General features: G+C 38.0%; 1 long non-coding RNA gene across 1 annotated transcript; it reads right to left on the reverse strand.

Moving 5' to 3' along the window:
• Positions 1-2,428: 2,428 nt before the first annotated feature.
• LOC127029249 (uncharacterized) lies at positions 2,429-19,669 on the reverse strand. Its single transcript, XR_007768146.1, has 4 exons — positions 19,627-19,669; positions 8,462-8,511; positions 3,121-3,366; positions 2,429-2,588 (listed from the first exon to the last, which is right to left on the reverse strand). It is a non-coding gene; the product is annotated as an uncharacterized LOC127029249 (long non-coding RNA).
• Positions 19,670-20,559: the final 890 nt, after the last annotated feature.

A 20,559-nucleotide genomic window follows, 5' to 3' on the forward strand; every position in this document is an offset into this window, starting at 1 on the left:
GGAATATCCCTTTGGTCAGCTGGGGTCAGCTGTCCCGGCTGCATCCCCTCCCAGCTCCTTGTGCACCCCCAGCCTCCTCGCTGGTGGGGTGGGGTGAGAAGCAGAAAAGGCCTTGACTCTGTGGAAACACTGCTCAGCAATAACAAAACCATCTCTGTGTTATCGATCAATACTGTTTCCAGCACAAATCCAAAACATAGTCCCATACTGGCTACTATGAAGAAATTAACTCTATCCCAGCCAAAATCAGCACAATTTCTTTTTACTGTTTCCTACCATTAGATCATATAGAATTTGATAAACCACTCTAAGAGCAGCCTCTTACTGATAGAAAGTCACAGGAGATAAGGCTCTTTTGCTATATTCGTTAGTATATATGCTTTTAAATATAATCGTCAGTACAGATTTTCGTAGGCACGTACAAGTCAGTGAATGTTCTCATAAACTTTATGTTGTGAAAGAGGAAATCACTAGGTTTTGGTTTTGTTTTTTTTTTTAGTTTGGGGTTTTTGTTTTTGGGGGGTTTGGTGTGTTTTGTTGTGGTTTGGGGTTTTTTTGTTTTGGTTTTTTTGAGATAACTGTTTAGAGTTTTCCTAGTATAATTAGAACATCTTTGTCCTATACCATGACTCTATACAATGACAATTTCATAATTTTCCTATCTTGTTAGGTACATTATGTCCTGTTTTTCTGTGTTAGTAGAAAGCATATATTGACTGAAAGAGGAACAGAGAGAGATAAACTATAGACAGGCAATATTTCCTCAACAAAAATAGCCTGAAAAGGAACAGTTTACAGCAGTGACTCATTGCCTCTGAAAGAACTTAAGTATTAAAATTTTCATGTATGTAGTAAATTATCTCATCTAGGTTTGAGACTGAACTCCCCCCTTCCCCCCTAAACAATCAATTCCCATGTAATTTGGCCAATTTGATACCATTAATTGCATTGAAGCACAGTAATAGAACAGCAAAATAGAGTTGCATTATCATGCAACTAAGATGTATAAAGATGTTTCCAAGACATCTCTCTTGTGATGGCTTTACCTTATCTGACTGCCAAATGCCCACTCAGCTGCTCTCTCACTCTCCCTCCTCAAAAGGTCAGGGGGAGAAAAAATAAGATTGAAAAGGTTGTGGATTGAGATAGACTCGACTTGGGGGTTGTGGTCAGCCCATAACAGCTCCTCTCTGCAGTTCCTTCCTCCTCACACTTTTTCCCTGCTCCAGCATGGGTCCTTCCCACAGGCTGCAGTCCTTCAGGATAAACGTGCTCCTGCGTGGGGTCTCCACGGGCTGCAGCTTCCTTCAGGGCGTGTCCAACTGCTCCAGCCTGGCATCCTCCACGAGCTACAGTGTGGACATCTGCACCACCAAGGTCGTCTCTACAGGCTGCAGGGAAATGCCTGCTCCACCATGGTCTTCTCCAGGGGCTGCAGGGGAATCCCTGTTCAGGCACCTGGATCACCTCCTCCCCCTTGTCCTTCCCTCACCTCGGTGCTCGCAGGGCTGTTTCTCACACTTTCCCCCCCTCATTCCTCTCTCTGACAGTTCAGTATTTTGCCCTTTCTTACACAGGCTTTCCCCGAGGCACTGCCATCTTGGCTGTGGGGCTCAGCCATGCCCTGCGGTTGGAGCCGGCTGGAACCAGCTGTGTCCAGCACAGGGCAGCCCCCGCCTCTCCTCACAGAGGCCGCCCTGCAGCCCCTGCCAGCGCCTGGGCACCTAGAGTCAATACCTTCGTTTTCCAGCTTTCTCAGAGCCTTAAAATCAACCCAGATCAACTCTTTTTTAAAGTAGCTTTACTTTTTCAAACCAAGATGATGGAAAAGCCAGTACATGCCTAACTTAGAAAGATACAATGTTCCCATTATAAGCAATAAAGACAAAGCATTCCTGAGAACTCAACTCATTCACCCAGAAAGGAAAGGTGTTCTTGTCCAATGTACCCGAATTTGTGCTTTCGTACAGAGGTGCCCTAGAGAACAAGAAGATGAAAACACCACAGGTGAGGAGTTAGTGGAACATATAATGACTCTCTCAGAACAAATATAGGACTCAGAATAGAACTCCCGTCCCATTAGCCTGATTCTTTTTGTCAAAGGATTAAACTTTCCCAACCTCTGCCTGTGGCCGAGGCACACTGGACGCAGGATCCATGGCAAAGCACATCTGTATGCTGCTTCCATGGTGCCTGTCGGGCTGCCCGGCTCCAAACAAAGACATAGCAGCATGTGTGAGTTGGAAATTCCTGGAAACTACTTTAATTTGCCCTTTTTGAAGAACCCAAGGAACAGGGACTGTGAGAAGTGCCACTGTCCTCTGGGCCAAGCCAGTCATCAAAATGACCATTGTTCTCACCCTGGGGGTGATGCTGATGTCCTGTAGTATCCATACACCATGAAGAAATTCTCCTACAGGGTATCAGTTCCCAGTCAGTGTTCAGAGAGGCCATGATCACAAGAGCAAGTCAATGCAAGGAATAACTACATAGTTTTATTTGATACACAGCACTGGGCTTCTTTTAAGAGGGATTCATATACTGAATTCCTCTTCCAAAATGAAGGAATTGTGTGGAACTAGTCAGTCCTGAAAAACAGAAGCGATGTGGGCGTTTTTAGGCGACCATAAAATAAGCACTGCATGATTCTACCTACTACAAGGCAGAGGGCTACTGATTCTTTACCGTCATGCTTTGTAAAGCAGGAGTAAAATGCTAACCTTTTATGTAATACTTCATTACACTTTCTTTGCAAAAAAGAAACGGCTTCATAACATGCAAAGTTCATCTCAAAAAAAACCAAAGGAAGATCTAAGATCAAAGGGACTGATTCCTCACTATCTGTATATAAATATTTAATCTGTTTATAGTAGAAGGGGGAAAAAAGATAAATAATTTCAAACCCCAGGACTAATGCATCACCAGTAGGCTGCACAAACTCAGAGTAAGAAAATTACATGGCAAAGAGCAGCAGAGAATCAGATCTATTCAGGGGGAAAAACAACAACAACAACAACCACAACCACCACCACCAACCCAAAACAAAACAACAAAACCAAACAAAAACCAAGACACTCCCCCCCTCCAAAGCCCAAACAAATAGGGAAATTGAATTCTGACCTTGTTTACAGCTTTACACTAGTAAATTTAGTCCAAATTGCCTGGTATCCTGCTTAGAAAGTAAAGACATTTCCTCCAAATGCTCTGTCTAGTTTTTTCAATTACAGTTAGCACACAGCTCCCCCCAGGACCAGAAGTCCATGTGTAATATGTAGAAGGAGGTTCAGAGATAAAACCTGCTGCAGAGAATGATGTCCTTTTTCCTATTCCAAAGGGTTTTCCAAGCAAGGATAACAGGTTCAGTCTCTGAAAAAAAACATTGCTTTTCAAGAAAGTCACATTCATGAGAAGAAGAAGTAGGTGAATGAAAGCTACAGTCAACCTCAAATATCCTCGGGAAATTTTCCTACTACACCTATCCACACACCTGCTGCAGAGCAGCACCCTCAAATCTGTCACATGGGGCACACACCATGCCAAGCAGGTCTTGCTCAAAACCAGGCCACTGGCTAAGAGCCTGTCCTATTGACAAAAATCTGTCCACAAGTTTTCTTGTACTAAATGTACTAAATTAGGCTCTCACAGCCTAATTTACATGGATTTCATATGATCTTCCACTAATATGGATAAATGAGAAACAATTAACTGTGTGATGGAGCCAGAAGATTAAAATCAGCCAAGAAAGAAGGTTAGCATAGTGATACTTGTACTAACCAGCATGGCTTCAGTTTGTTAAACGGTAGGATACCTTTCTGCACATTTGCTCCAGTTCAATAATAAGGTGTTTTGGAGGAGGCCCAGTGTACATTCATCAGTTGTTGAATAGCCACGTGAGGCTATGCAGATATATAATTGATCCTGGTAGAGAAGCATTTGTAGCAAAGAGTTACTGTGCTCTGATCTGTCACACCCCCCCCCCCCGCCCCCCCAATTGCAACCTTCATGGCATAACATCTGCGGGTTTTTTTGTTACATGGAATTATTAAGAATGAATATTAGAGGCCTTATTTAGACAAGGATCTCCATAAGGATCCTTGTCCTTAGACAAAGATCTCCATAAGATTATGGAGATTACATAAGTATATATCATATTAAACTCCTATCCTAATCACAGCATAGTCAAAATATATATATGGGGAGGAAGGGAGGAAGGACAGCAAACAGGAGAAGCTGGGAAAGAAACATACAAGAATCACAGCAATGCAATAGCTGTGCAAGAAATACAATGTCCTACTTTAAGGCTCTACTTTTTAGGCTAAAAGAATTTCACCAACGAGACTACAGCTCTGGGAAATTCAACAAATCTTTAAGAATTGGTGTTAATTTTTTTTATTCCTTTGATCATCTCTGGAAAACTTTCTATTGCAAGAGCCACACTGAATATTCTTGCTCTAATATAATGCCATATTTACTGTGTCTATACAGATTACCAAACATGCCTGCAATAACTTCTGAGGTTATTTTATTGTTTCTAAATCTTTATTTGCATTTCCTATTCGGTATATGAAATCCACCTTTTCTCTTCCTACTCTGACCTTATCCTATCCCCAAATATATCAGCTGACAGATGAAACCCTCATACACGTTCCCTGTGCAGGAACAGAAGCCTGGCAGTTATTGTGAGAGGAATTCAATATCTACAGAGAATGAAGATTTCAAAAGGATGAATGAGAATTTGTACCTCAAATTGCATTTTCTATTAAATACTGAATTCCCTAAAAATAGAATGACCTTGAATATAAGGCAACCTCTGATTTTTGTGTGCTTGTATTTTAGTGCATGAAGATTACTTCTTACCTCCTTTCCCCACCCTCTGCCCCACTCCTCACTCATCTACCCCCTACATATTGCATCCTTCAATCAAATTTTCCATCTCACATTTCTTGACCTTTCCTCCCTCCTATTGCACATCTCCACTTATCCCAGTTTTAGACAAAATGTATTCTGTCTCATACCTACACTATATCTTAAACTGTAGAATGTTAGCCGCCCTACTCCTGCTAATTTTCTGAATGTGTTGTGGAGGAGGTGCTGGAATCATTGCCTATCACTGGCAAAAGCCTTGTCAGCTGGCTTTCCTGAGCATGAATCATCATCTCCCAAATCATCTTTTCCTGACTCTTTCAGCAAAGTGTGATTTTTTTTAACCACGTTTAAAATACATGGGGCAGGAAAGGGGAAAACAAACTGAACCCAAGAAAAGTTGCTTTATACTTAGATAAAGTAAACTGGAGCAAGGACTGCAATCCACTGCCTTATGTGTCCCATGGCCATTTGGTAAAAGAATCTGCTCCGTTGTTCTGCTTCTCTCATTAATCATTTCATAATAGAACTTCAGCAGCAGTGAAGGAGTCCCATCTCAGACTGTTAACCTCTTGAACAGGGTTTTTGAACTAGGAGATGGGAGACCAGCATGCTAGGAAGCATGGTATTTGATAAATACTAGCTACTTAGTACAGTCAGATGCCTTGAGTTATCAGTACTATACATGACCTGAACCTGACAGATTTGGACCACTGCTAAAGACCAAAGTTATTTAATATCTGAAGAGGAACGGACACAGCCTTTAGCCATTCCCATGACAGGGATCATCATAATTGTCTTTTAGCTTTAGACCAAGCATGCATGGTTGGATATCAACAAGAGCATGGCTATGCCTACATGGCATGAGTCTGTTGCATGTAGATCATAAAGTCTTGTAGTGGCAGTGTTCACAATAAGAAAAAGCATCCTCTGATCTGTCAGCCTAAAAGGGGTGATAGCACATGCTTCGTAGGATATATAGGTTGCCAGGCTTTTGGTGGGCAGTAAGGACAGCCTGTTCTACTCTGAGAAAGTGCCAGATGGTTGCCCGCTCTCTCTGAAGCGGAGCTCACTGTGCAACACTGGTGTGATTTAGAAACCTCTGGGTACAGGCAGCAGCTGAGCTGTTTCAGATTCCAAATTTTAGGTTCAATCAAGTTAAACAGCAGCAGAGAATAACGTCTGTTCATGGAACCACATCTTTTAAGAGCCTAGGTCTTGCTGGAAGAGTTTCAGTCCCTCTGAAAAGTTTTCTAATGAATTTACCCTCCTTCTTTTCTATCAGACAGTTTTATTAGAATGCAGTGAGACGTTATCCTTTCTTAGTCACAAATGTAGGCCTTAACTTTCAGTTGACTGGGCAAAGAGGCTGGCCTCACTGGAGGGCTGTGGATCTACAACAGCTCAGGCTGTAGCTGGCAGCTCTAATATTTACAGGCTTTAAGGTTTTGTAGAAACTGCATTTGTCTCTCTGCAGATGTCTATTCAGATTGATAATAATGAGAATGCTTAGGGTTATTACAATCTCTAAATAATATATCAGCTCTGGCTAACAAATAGCTTCACTGCAGTCTAATAGCTATTTATTAACATAACTAAAATAAATTAGGAGGTAGCTTATTCATGCACTCAAAAAAAAAGAGCAGTTAAGATGAGAAAGATGAATGGAATTTATGATTTACCTATTTTGTTGAGGGATAAACAGATACATCATCACAATTAATGTGTCTGTTACTAATTAAAAACAATGTTTGCAATGATCTTTTCTGATGTAATTTTACGTTTGGGTGGCTCATACCAGTCTAGGGAGGCTTTCAGATCTGTGAGCTAATTTTTAGTTTCCTTGCTTTTCTCTCCTCCTCCTTTATGTTTATGAATCCCATCATCATCATTACTATTAGCTATTTCCCATGTAGCACCACTTTGTAGAGTACAAGGACTTATTTTTAAAAAGCACTTTCTTATATAATACTCTATCCCACATTACTCTACATAGTAATTTCACTCAACAATACCAAAAGCTACACAGCATGAAGGAAGGAAAACAGTGAATTAAGGCATTTTCTGGGTCTGACTGAAGAAGTAGAAGCATTAGGATGGAGGCCAGAGGGAAAAAAAAAAAAGTTAAAGACAGATTAAGGAGAAAAGACATACTTTCAGATGCATTGCTGCATAGCAGATCACAAAAAATAAATAGCGAATGTGGGAGTAGGTCTTTAACAAGTGTAATATCTAATTGACATCAGATGAATTATGACAAATTACACAAGCTGACAATTTGCTCCCCCTAAATTTGTGTAATTTACACTACCTTTTGTACCAAAAAGCCTTCAGTTTTGCTTATTCAAAGGTTGATCTGAAGGTCTGCGGTATCAAGAGACACTGAACTGGAGATTAGCAGTCCTAATCACTATGGAGTGGTTTATTAAATAACATTAGTCCTACTTAGACTCCAGATTTTCTTGGGAGACTATGTCAGGAGCATAAAAGCAAGAGAAGTATTAGGGCAAAATCTTCTGGGAAACGGGGAATGCTATTGAACTCTCAAAGAAACATCAAGGAGGGAAGAAAGCTAACAGTTCCAGGAAGTTTTCCAATCATAGATTTTTTTTGATAGAGTTTGAAGGCAAATGGATTTTGTCTAGATCTGGTTGTATGTCAGTTCAGCCTATGGAACAAATTATAACTTATAGAGGACTGATGCAAAGCACGTGAAAATTACTGGGGGTTTCTATTTATTTTAGTTGGCTTGGATTAACTCTTAAAAGTTCAGCGATACTTCCCAACTGACAAACAAATGGTGCATTACCCTTCACCAACCACAGTCTATCTCCCTGTTTAGCCTTCTCTTTTTGTTTTTATTTTGCGGTAAAAGATATTTGGTGTTGACAGTTAGACCACAAAACTCTCATTATACTGGAGAGTTGGGAGAGACACAGCTCTGCCATTCAGTCTCTTTAGTGACACACACAGCTGCTTTGCTAACATCCTTGTTGGGTAGAAACTTCACTGTATAAATCTGTAAAGGGAATATTGTAATGTTGTCTGAAATTGTATAAAACCAATTCTCACGAACCTTGTTCAGTTCTCATTTTTACTTGGCAAATTGGCTAGATACAGATAATATTAACACTTAAAAGATGAATCTGGACCTAGTTCAACCTGTTCCTACTTGCGTACCTTTTCAAGAGATGGGGCTGGACGGGGTGACACAACAGCAGAAAATACTCGTCTAAAAGCAGTGCTGGCTGTAAGAAGTCATCAACAAGGAGAAATATTTACATGTTGATAGGAAAGAAAGGGAAGTAACAGTAAGATGTAGCAGGCTAAAAAATAAAAAAATCCACACCTCTAACCTAGGAAAAAACTAATAAAAAAAAAAAAAAATCAAGCTTCAGACCTCTGAATGTCCTGTTTGGAGAGAATAGGGACAGCCAGCAGAGAAGCTGATTTTGCAGCTCCGATAAAAACATCGTTAGAGGAGGTCAGAAAGAAAGGAAACACTGAGAAAGTAATCTTTAGAGAGAATTGACCTGAGAAGCCCACAAATGATGGATTATTGCTAGTGGTCAATAAGGATGGGTAGTAACTCCCTTACCTTACTTGGAATTCAGGTTAAGCTGGAGGAAATAACTCCCTTCTGTTTTCCTGAAGAGGGAATATGACTATCTGTTACAGGATGTTGTTTCACGATGGATGGTTTCTTTCAGCAAGAAGCTAGCCTGTGATAAAACCAACCAACCAACCTTGCTTTCCCCTCAGAAAAAGACTCACCATCTTTGTCAACTCTTCTATATTTATATTTTCCACAATAAAAATGATATACCAAGTCTTACAGCATATTTGTGCAGGAAGCTTAAAGCTAAGGCAATGGCACTCCAGTAGTATAAGTAACTTTCTTTAACCTCCATTTTTTGGTTTGTAAATAGTCTTCTCCAGTAAAAAATGAATGGAGTACACCAAGTCTCTCTGGAGCAATGGTGAGTTTGAGATTCAAAAGAATAATATCCCTGGGACTGCAGGCTGTCAGAAAAAAACATGAATATATCATCTGAGAAATACAGTAACCCCAGCCTGCCAAGGTTGTGTCTTCTTTTCTAGCCCTTTGATTTTTTATTTTTATATTTACTTAAATCTCCCATGCTTCCCTTTCAAACATTTATTTTAATAAAACTTTCCAATTCTCTGAGTTTTCCAAGTGCTCTCAATTTTGGCTTATATTATAATGGAAGTACTACCTGAACACTGAATTCCAGCAGTCTGAAGAGTGACTAGGATAAATATGGAACTTAATGGTGGATAACTGATTTTGATGCAGTTTCATCAATCAGACAGAGATAAACTGCTTTCTCCTCTTGCAGTAACCCTTTTTAAGAAAAATGTATTGATTTTTTTCATCAGATAGACATATTAACTAGCAAGACACACAATGCATTCTTCTGTCTGCATGGGCATTTTGAGCAGCGATCGATTTTTTTGGCTCTATGGGAAAACAGTCACTATTGAGTGATAAACTCAAAAAAAAAAAAAAAAAAAAAAAAGAGTGTGCTTCCTCTTGCACTGCTGCCAGAGGCACAGAATTAACATTCACAAAACTTAATTTATGAAAGATAACAAAAAGAATACTTTTTTTCCCCCCTCAGTAAAACTTTTCATTTGTGACCACAGGAACTCATGGTAGGAGACTAGATACATTAGTAAAATTAAAGAGAAGTATATTTGATTGCTGTAATCTTCCATTAATGAGTCTATCTGTACAGTAATTGGGCAATACAGCCAACTCAGGTCCCTTTGTGATTGATCATTAAAGATCCCATGGCACTCTTCACAAGGGTGGAGTTACCCTCCCTGTCCTTTCCAATTTCAATCACAAGTGATAATTTTCTTCTGCCGACCTATATTTTCCCTGCAGTTTTACCTGGATAAGACTTTGCTTTTCATTTTCTGTACAAAAATTGTTGTATAATGTTTCTGTGTGCTATTAAAGAGCTGCATTTTTCCACCCTGAAGATTACAGTATCAGATGAAATGATTTTTGTATTACGGATATGACAAAGTGTTATCATAGTCCTTTGAAAGTCTGTGGTACTTAGCTGTATAAGAGTAGGCCTATTTTAGTGGACTGAGATCTCAGCTGAAAAGTGGACTACGATAGGACAACTGCTTTTTCCTGTTTTGATGACTCCAATTTAGAAACCTTGCCACTAATAGCAGAATTCGACCTGCAGAATCAGCATCACTTGAGAAGGTGCTTAAGGAGAGAGAAAAAAATAAATAAGAAAAATAAAAAATGACTGCACTGGATTTGTAGTGCTGCCAAATGATCTGAGCATCATGGATACGTGATTTTTTTTTTTTTTTAATGCATGTGTACACATCCAAAAAGACATCCTTATTATATGGACTTCTACAAGTTTAATACAGAATGACAATTAGGGTCTTTAGAAGAAAAGTTAACCATGTTGGATAATAAAATCCTAGTCAATGCAATGGTAGTTTCTAATGCATGCCATGTGGTCTTCATGAAGGAAAGACTGGAAACTGGACTCTAGTCCTGACTCACAATACAGCTTGGTTGTTGAGAAGTTCTTGACTTCAGTACAGCCTCATAAACCATATAGTCTAAGACACAGTAGATTCTTGTAACTGATCTGGTAACAAGGTTGTAACTGACTAAAATAATTTGTTGTTGTTTTTTTTTAGCTGGTTACCTACCCACCCACTGAAGGAAGGCAGAAGTTTAAGTTCTGGTTTTAAATAAGATAACCTCACATAATTGCAGAAGTAGTATAAAACACCCTATGGTGTGGTTGGTAACCCTCTCTGTTTCTTTCCCTTTGCAAGGCAAAAATCTTTTGCTAAAAGCATGTCTACATTATGAAAAATTAATCTGTTTAGAACACTATTTATTCCATGTTTTCAGGATCTTTTGTTTTGTTTTCTTCAGGGCAAATTATCCCCAAAACTTCTATCAGGTCTTTTTTTCTTCAAGGAATTTTCACTGCATACTGTCTTATTAATTAAAATATCCCTAAAAATTTACAGTTTTTGTCTTGAGTGGTCACCATGGTGCTATAGCAACATGTCTTAGATTAACATACCAAAACCTCATCCCAGTCATGAAATGGCACTCCATGAATAGTTACACAAGACAGCTGTACAGGTAGTGCAGAAACTAAGAGCAGGAACAGCTTGTATTAGCGTTCCCACCAAAGAAATGCTGCCAAGCTGTGCGACAATTTAAGGGCCAGATTCTCAACAGCAGCCCTTGAAGAACAGGGAGATGTGGGATGCTGAAGAAGAAAGGGAATACAACAAAGCAGAGGTACAATTGTGGTTTCTCACTTTTTTGGATTACTGGGAAGGGTGGCAGGTCCAAAGGCCAGGCTCGTAAGACTAAGCAACCCCAAGGGTTGTTTGATGAGCTCCTCAACATTATTAAAACTTGCTTTGCACTATATTTATCCCCCTATCTACTTCCCACCCTAAGTCATCAGCCGCTTTCATACGAGCAACACAGATTACAATAACAAGCTTTGCCAGATGCACTTGAATCAAGTGACAGAGAATGGAGAGGCAGAAAGAAGAGGAGCCTTCTCAGAGCCCCTTCAACCTTCTAGGAAGATTTAGAGGGCCATAGTTCCCTTTTTCATTAAATCTTTTTTTCCCCAAATCATTGCATAATAAGTCAAATATTTGTAGCACAGAGCCACTTTGCAACCTAAATGGAGATTCAGTAATAATTTAAGAGGTGAACACTGAAAGTGCATTTCAGGGAATCAGAAAAATAGCTTAGTACCTTAGCACTGCAGAGATCAACTTGAGATGCATCTTCGGAACTTCCATGCCACATGTGATTAGACCCCAAATCAGAAAAAGTTAAGAAAATAGTGTTTTCTCATAACTTTTTTGCTTCCTTTTACAGGCAGGATAACATAAGGGAAGCAAGTCTTTTATAAGAACAAAATTAAAAGAGTTTTGATTTGGAAAAAAGTCATAAGTTCAAGTCTGCTCATACCTCAGTGGATTATTCAACTCTAATTAGGATATCATTTAAGTCATTAGCAAGACAAATGTTCTGATTAACATGGAAAATAGCTTATGTTTATACAATGAAGTTTTAATATTAAAAGGTTCTTAGAAATGAAATACCTAAATTCCCACTTGGGAAAATGTCTTTTATTTTGTTGGAGTGTGACCACACTTTTCTAATTTCTTGAAGATCATACAAGTTTAATCAACTCCTGACCTTATTATAAAGCAATGAGATCATGACATTTCAAATCTTAAGCTAAAACTGTATATTTGTTTGCAAATTAAACAAAGAATTCTCAGTCTCAAATTTTAATCTCCAAACACTGATTTAAATTAAATGATGCCTAATTCTTTCAGTATTCAGCCCATAACAAACTGCTACAAATTTAATAAATGAGATTTAAGCTCTGGGGGATATCTTCATAGCAAACTATATAAAAAAGTATAACATTAGCCATGCATTTAGAGTTTGAAATAGACAGTTTCTGAAGTAAATATCCAAAGGTCTTTTTCTATTGTATAATCTTCTAGTCAGGGAGAGTTTAGGCTTTCTTTATGGTCATACCTCCCCCCACACACCCCCAAGATAGTACTTTCTGTACTTCAACATTTTTTAACTGAAGTTCAAACTACAGTTTGGCTTGAATGAAGTTCTAACACTTGTGTACAGTTTATACTATGCTGTTTTAAGTTACATCTCCTCTAAATGTCTCAGCACAGAGTGTGGTGATAGTCTCAAAATACTGAAACTGATGAAAACAGACTCAGGTGGCATACACCATCCTAAAGACATCATGCTTCAGGTGAATATTACAAAAATTATTTTCTTGATGTTCATTAATAAAATTACTTTGAGGAAGCAAGTTCTTAAAGAAAAAAAACAAAAACAACAAAAAACCCTACCAGAAACGTTTCCCTCCTTGCCTCCCCCGCAAAAAAAGAGGGGAGGGGGGAAAAAAAAAAAAAAAAAAAAAAAAAGAGTGGGGGGGGAGGAAATACAGCAACTAGATTTCTTAAATCTTCCCAGGACTGTAAATCGTAGAGATCACATTATCATTCAGTGATACATACCAGATTATAGTAACCCATTCTGTTGACTATAAGTTAAGAACTTCTTTCCTGTCCCTTCCTCTGGTTCAAAAGGGAGTCTCCAGAGGATCTCCCACACACAGGAGAGACTCTTCACGATATGACAAAATTAGTGCTTGATTTTTCGGTTAAAGTGAAAGCTGTATTTGACCAAAATAATATTATGTATAATTTTAATGAAGTTAAATAACTCATAGCCACTAGAAAAACACAGAACAAAAATCTTAGGCATATTGAAAAGTGGTACATGAGGTCTAATAGCTGCTCTTTACTTTAGGATTTTCAGAGCCTGTTTCTGAATCTAGCAAGTTCATTCAGCATAACTTTCTCTGTATAAATAAAGGGCCTAAGCTCCAGGCACGGAGGTGTTAGAAAGGGGCTGTAGTTTCGCAGTAAGTTTCCAGCAGGAAACATGCCTGGTTCAGAGGAAGTTCCTCTCCAACATACTTATGCAACTGTCCATATGCTGCACTGGTGAGACTGAACGCTGGTTACACCTCTGGGGACTGACCACAGGGAATCTGGTTTTTAGAAGTAAAAGCTAATGCTAAAAGTTTAGATGCATTAATTTTTTTTTTTCATGTATACACAAACACATAAAGACATTACTTTGTGCTGGTATACACGCTCACCCTGTGCATATTTGCAAACTCATTGGGAAAAAAAATAAAAATCTGTCCCAACTTGTTGACAGGGTATGAACATACCCCACCTGGTTCAGGATGTCTGTGAACCACAGTTTGCTGGATTCAGGAAGGGCATCTGAGCAGAAATGTCATTATATGATTACCCCACTCATATTTAAGCCTGGTTTTCATCACTGCTGGGGTGAGGGTACTGGGCTGGATGGACTTTTCCCCAACCTGTGGTTCTTATTCCTCAGTTAGAGCTGGTGCTAGTCCCTGAAAGCAGGCCAGAGCTGCGCTGGGTTATGCTGGGGCAGGAACAAGCACAGGCTGCTTCTATAGAGCAGCAATTTATAAAAGCCTTTTTTGTACATCACCTTTTCTGGAGAGAAAATAGAAAAGCATTAAGAAAGGCAAGTCTCTGACCCAGGTATGTTGAAAATCATGTTAGTTAATACTATATGACTCTAGGGATCATTCCTGGACTTTAATGCCACCTGTGGACACCAAATCTTGCATGTTGTTTAACATAATTTGTTTAACTGTTTATAGAGATAAACTGAGGAGGTCAACTCTTAAGATAGTGTTGTAGCATGAATTCAGTAATGTTCATAATACAGAGTGATCACTATGCCATACACATATATGAGCACAGTGGTAGGAAAAATATTCACTAAAAATCTTGACTAATGGGGTAACAGTTGTATTTCTTGGCACATTACTGTTTAAACTTCAGTAAGTGCTCCTTTAAAAAAAACCCAACCCAACAATTACTATTGCATTTATTCATCATCATTTTATTAATACTGAAGTGATATCCTTGAGATGCCTCTTATAAATTATTAGCTAGAATAATTTCTCAGTTTCATTCACTTTTGTTAATATGGGTGATAAAGAAAGATCAGCCAAGATCTGTTGGCTATCTGTTCACACTCTATTTCCTACTCAGTAGGTCTTAAGTACATTTTTCCTCTATGGATTGACTGGGGTGGAGAAAGGTGATTAGGTGTCTTGCTCAAAAATCATATGTCTGGGGAAAAGTTAAGCTTGAATATATACTGTGGGATCTTGTGGTTCAAGATTTTTGGGAAGGTTTTTTGTTTTGTTTTTTTTAAACTGTGCACAAGATTATACAACTTCTTTATTTGCTCTGTTTCTTTGGCCTCTGCAGTAGCTTGATAAGAAGCATTAATGTGTGAAGGTAAACAAGACAAATTTATGCACACAGCCCTTCCTATTTGTTCTGCAGTGCTCTGATATATTGCACATATCAACAGAAAGGCATTATATAATTCACTAATTGTGTTTTTACTTATGATCATCATTGCTATTTATATCGTATCAACAATGGCTAGGAAAACCTGCCTGTGGAGTCCATTCTGCTAGTTACTGTACTAGCAGTATTGTTTCAGGCAGCATTTTGAATTTAAGCAGAGTCAAATAAATGATGCTGAGAGTGAAGTTGTCCAGCTCCTTGCAAATGAGACCTAGTTATGTCTGTTACTTTCTACCTTTAAAACAGGCTTTTGTGCCTAGAGGGCTGGTTTTATTTGAATTCACTGAGACAGAAGCGGTTAACTCTCCAATTCACTTTTGAAGACGGATATCAAGTGGCCTTTAAATGCTACCCTTGCTGTCATGTACACATTATGAGAGGATTAATGCTTAAAACTCACCTGCTGACCTACAGAGTCAATGCCTACAACAGCACCTACAATGGTCTGTGTAGCTGGCAACATCATTGGTACTTTGATATTCTAGTATAACTTTCCCCGCTTCTAATGTATAAGCTCTTTCAGACATTAATAAAGAATATAAGGAAGCAGAAAAAATGGAATAAGTTGCTTAAAAAACCTGTAATTCAAAACTGCTTTCAAAAAATCACTGAGTTTTGTTTATATACTTAATAAGGAAAATAAACACTCTGAAATACTTCCCTACTCTGGTGTGCAATTCTGACCATGTTATGCTAGCAACATATAGCATAACACCATCGGTTCAACATTTGTTTCTTTTTTTCTTGAGAAGAGAGGAAAAAAGTGAGACATGAAAATTTTATATTGTTATGTCACTCTGTAGGAGAATACAAGTATTGGATTTTTTTTTTTTTTTTTAATGTTCTGAAATGCAATTCATCTGACCAAAATCCAAACACTTGTCAGAAAGGATAGCTTTTACATGTTGGTATCTGGGAAGCACTGAAGCTATTGATTTTTAAATTTAAGAGTCTTGTCTTTTTGAGGGCACACTTAAAAGGGCATCAAGACTGCTGGAACACACTAGTCTCAGTTTAAGTAGAGAATGAGTTGAAATAATATAATAATTGTATTTAATTTTAGAAAATTACAATTTCAGAACCTGCTATGCACAAATCACATTTCATATCTACAAGAAAAAAACAGCCTCAAATTCACAAGAGTCTAATTCACCAGTTCCACTGAGATTCTTCCTTAAATTATTAAAGTGTTCAACAGAGACAAGTACAGGGAAGGAATCTTTCTCGTATTTATGCCTCAAAACTCTTCAGAAGATTCAGCAGAATTGTCATATAATCCATACCTATGAACTATTTTACATACAAGCCTGCAATTTATGTAACCTCAGCCTGCAGTGCCCTGATTTAGGACACTGAGGATGCAGCGTTTAGGCTAGGGAGGGAGTCTAAGGAAAGTGATAAGCTCCCTTAAGCACCAGTGTGGCAGAGGACCAGGAGCTTGTAATTGAAGTGAATACATAAAAGCAATCATGAAAAGATTATTGAAATGTTATAAAGGATGTGCTAGTGGCCATAAAGCATTTTAAAAAATGAACTTGTTAAAAACAATATTGCTTGGGCTATTTACAGAAAAAACATACTGATCAGTAAGCCAGTGATGCAAACATTTGATTCTTTCTGCAGAATTTTTATGAGGGGCTGGATGCCTCTCTGGGAGATATTTAAGATTCTCAGAAGACCTTCCCTCACCCTGAGAGTCCAGGACCTCTGTATCACAGGTGTTTTTTTCCTCCAGGAACATCTTCTAATTGCCACAGTCATGAGTTTCCACTCACAGCAGTGGGTTAATGCTATGAATACCCCAGTGCAGCAACTGTTAAGTATTTCCTGGTAATCACTAGACACCTTTTTGTGGTTCCACTTAAATAAGATCATCTTCAGAAACCTTCAACACAAGATCAAGCTACCTGAGGAGCTTAATCTAAGATTAACATTTAGCCACAAATAGAAACCATTAAACTAGGTCTGAGAAGATGAGATAAGATCTTCTGTTTGTAGTGAAAGTCAGTAAGAGGTCAGATTTGCACTACCTCTTGGCTGGCTTACCCCTCTCAATCAATCATGAAAAATTAAATGAAGTCCCACTGAAAAAAGATTCAATTTACATGATGTTGTGCTTGCAAAACTGTAAATTTGCAAACTAGCTATTTGGCTGGAAGGGGAAAAAATGTTGAATAAAGTACACCAGGGAGTTTTGCTACTCAGGTACACCACACTTGGAATTAACTACCAAAGTAGACATTTAACACAGCAAAATCAGCACTTCTGCACTGGTGCAAATCTGTAGCATAGTTATCTGCAGAACCAGTCAGAAATCTTTAATTCTTTCCTTCAACAGAAGCAACTTCAAAAAGTGTTTCAAATGAGGAAGCATCATAGAATTGGTTTGCTTTCCTACTAACCAACTGGAAAATTCCAGTTCATTTGTATGGGAGTCAGCAGTGCCTGTCTAAGGTTCAAATCAGTTTCTGAGGGTAAAGAGATTTTCCCTAGCACACCAGGTCCCCTTTATTACTCTAATCAGTTCCAGCTGTAACAGATTTTAAACAATACCAATTTCTGAAGAATCCAGGCATGAGAATTAGACATCTGGCAATGAGTACTTAAGGGACATACACCACCCTTTCCCAGAAATGTCTGAAGAAAACCAGCCAAACAAGGGAAAAAAATTATTAATTCTCATGTTTAAGGTTGTGTAATTGTTCAACATGGTATGAATTAGTACATATTAAAAAAAAAGTAAATCCTCATAACGCTAGAAGGGCTTGACAGTGGAATTCGACTTGGTACTAAACAGTTTGGGGGTTGAATAATATGTTTGTCAAAAAATGTGGTTTATGGTCAATAAAAATCACTCATAATTTTATGTTGAATTAAGCAAATAACAAGAGAAAATGCAAAACTAAAGCATTTTGTTTTGATCCTATTAAAAGATATTTCAAATACCTAAAAAATGTATACCAGTTTGATGTAAAAGAAGAAAACAATAATGAAAACATTTTCAAAATAAGTGGTTTACATTAAGTTATTTAGATAGAAAAAAAGACAAGACTTTTTCCACTTTGACTAGTTACACTATCCTTTTTTTTTTTTTGTAGATTTTTCTGGCTACCCACCAAAAATACTAGCTCTTTGTATACATTTTATCCCAATGCAGCTTTCAGACCAGTAGGTACTTTCCCACATCAAGCAGTCCCATGAGCAGCAGCACTAATAAATCTGGGGGTCCACTAACCTGAATATTGCATTTCTGTATGCAACTCCAATCTAGCACACCCAGCTGTCCTTTTCTTAACGTTGGGAATTTCAACCCAATAGCATCTTCAGTTGCAGCCTGTATTCCCTAACATACTTTCTCCGTCTTCACCATAATGACATCTTTACCCTTCAATGCTTCTTACTTACCAGCTGAAAAGGTCACAGCACAGGTCTATGGCTAACTTGAGGAATGGACTTGCAGACTCTGGCCTCCCAGCAGGGCAATCAGTACACACAAGCAGATTAGGGAATTTTTGAGCCCAGACTGAAGATTTCAGCTTAGTGAGGGCACTTACTCTAATTCTCAGTTCTCCTCCACCCCAGTTTTCCCTCTCTCAGACAAACCCTTCCTCCCTTATTCCCCTTGTGAAATTACTTCAAAAAAGGAGATGGAGACAAGAGCATTACACAAAGTTAATGCTATCTGATAAAACAGACTCATGTCTGCATGACAAATTACTAGAAAATTTCAGTTTACAAAACACCACATAATAAAACGCACAGATGATAAACAGTATTAGAAACAAAATTAAACCAAAGTAACATACTACTTTGCAACACGCTTCCCAGAACTGACTGAATGACAGAATAAAAATTCATTACATAGGTTGTTCAATATGTATTGCTGCTCAGTGTCAGACCTGACAATATATTATTCACTTAATACTTGCAATACATTATTCAGCCAAACATACAGCTGTTGAACAGTGGAAAAAAAACCACAATGGTTTCTAAATGTATTATTTTAATGAAAACAAGAAATATAATTCATAACATATTCAGCAAGTACTGTCTAACCAGCTTCCTATATGTGCCGATATTTATTTATATATCAGATACCTAGGCTTTTTGTTTCCTAATAAGAATCCTCAGAAACCAACTTCCCATTTAATCAGTCAGGTTACTTAATATCAAAAGAATGTTAATTTGTGTATTCCATTTTGAAAAAAGAAAAAAACCAAAAAACCACACCAAACAAACCCAACGAAAAAAACAACCAACCAACCAAACCCAAACCACAGAAGTGAAATGGAACTTTTTGACTACTTAGGACACAGTCAAATCTAAACAGAGAAAACCTTAATGTTGTGCAAGTACTGTTAACAATAGCCAAAACACTGGTGTGTTATCAACACTATTTTAGCCACAAATCCAGGACAACACAACACCATTTGGGCTGCTATGAACAAAGTTGGCTTGCACTTGGCTACAGAGAGAGTTCTTTGTTTACGTATTTAAATCCAGCTATCTCCTGATAAAGATTACAGCTAGTGCAAAACCCATGCTAACATATTAAAACAAATATCACAACAATAAGAGGCAAATAACAAGGTTAAAATGTTGACCTCACAACTCTGACTTTTAACAAACCACCTGATGGCTTTGTAAAGCTCAGGACTGCAAAGGAAGCATTTAGAGAAATCAAACAGTACACAGAATATCTGGAACCAAGAAAAACCCCAAAACCTTTAGACTTACATTTGTCTTATCTGCAGAGCAACTCCAGCCCTACTTAGTCCTTGTTTTGTCATTTTAGCAGCAGGGAGAAGAATTAAAACTCACTCTAGCAGTTTGAACCCCCAGGTGACATCAGGACTTAGGTTACTGCTGGAAAGATGCCTTTGAGCTTCACCTCCACCACAGGTGTGCTGAGCACTACTTTGATGCAGATGATTTCAATAACATTCTGACCTGAGTGTAGTCCATGGGAGTTTTACCACTGATTTCAGCAGAGCCAGGATTTCATGCAGTGAGTTAGTATAATTTAGATTAGTCTCGTAACTTGCTCAGAAGCTGATTCAAAATACAGTGAAGTCAAAGGGAGCTATATTGAATCAAGTTTAATTCAATTAATCTTTAATAGTATTTAATTAATTTAATGAAAGCTAATCAGATTTTTAAGGTTTTTCTAGAAGGCAAAGCCTATTCCACTCTAAATGCTGTATTATGCCAAATTTGATGATATTATGAGATACCTTTTAGCTCTTTGTATATAAGTTTATCATAAGGGGTTAGTTTTTTTAAAGAGTGCTTTCATTTTTACATGAATAAAAGGAAAAAAAAAACCACCAACCCTAATTACTGAGTTATAGAAACTTAGTTGGGTTAAGTGGGTACGATTTCCAAGACTTCTGCCTTCCTATATTAAGGCAGCTGAAGCGTAAACATTTTTAAATGATCTTACAATATTTTCCCTTTATTAGAATTGCATGTCCCTTACAGGTCTAATATTCATTTTATTAAAGTTCAGCAGATCAGCAGGAATTAGCTACCTCACATGTGGGCGGACAATCCAGTTTTCAGTTATTGGACTTTAGAATAGATACTGCATTGTTCTAACTTCCCTGTTATATTCCTGTGCATAGCAACTTTTTTTCCTTTCTTTTCTTTTTGGAGCCACTGTATATTAAA

The sequence above is a fragment of the Gymnogyps californianus genome, chromosome 1 (assembly GCF_018139145.2).
Source record: "Gymnogyps californianus isolate 813 chromosome 1, ASM1813914v2, whole genome shotgun sequence".
NCBI classification, from domain to species: Eukaryota; Metazoa; Chordata; class Aves; order Accipitriformes; family Cathartidae; genus Gymnogyps; species Gymnogyps californianus.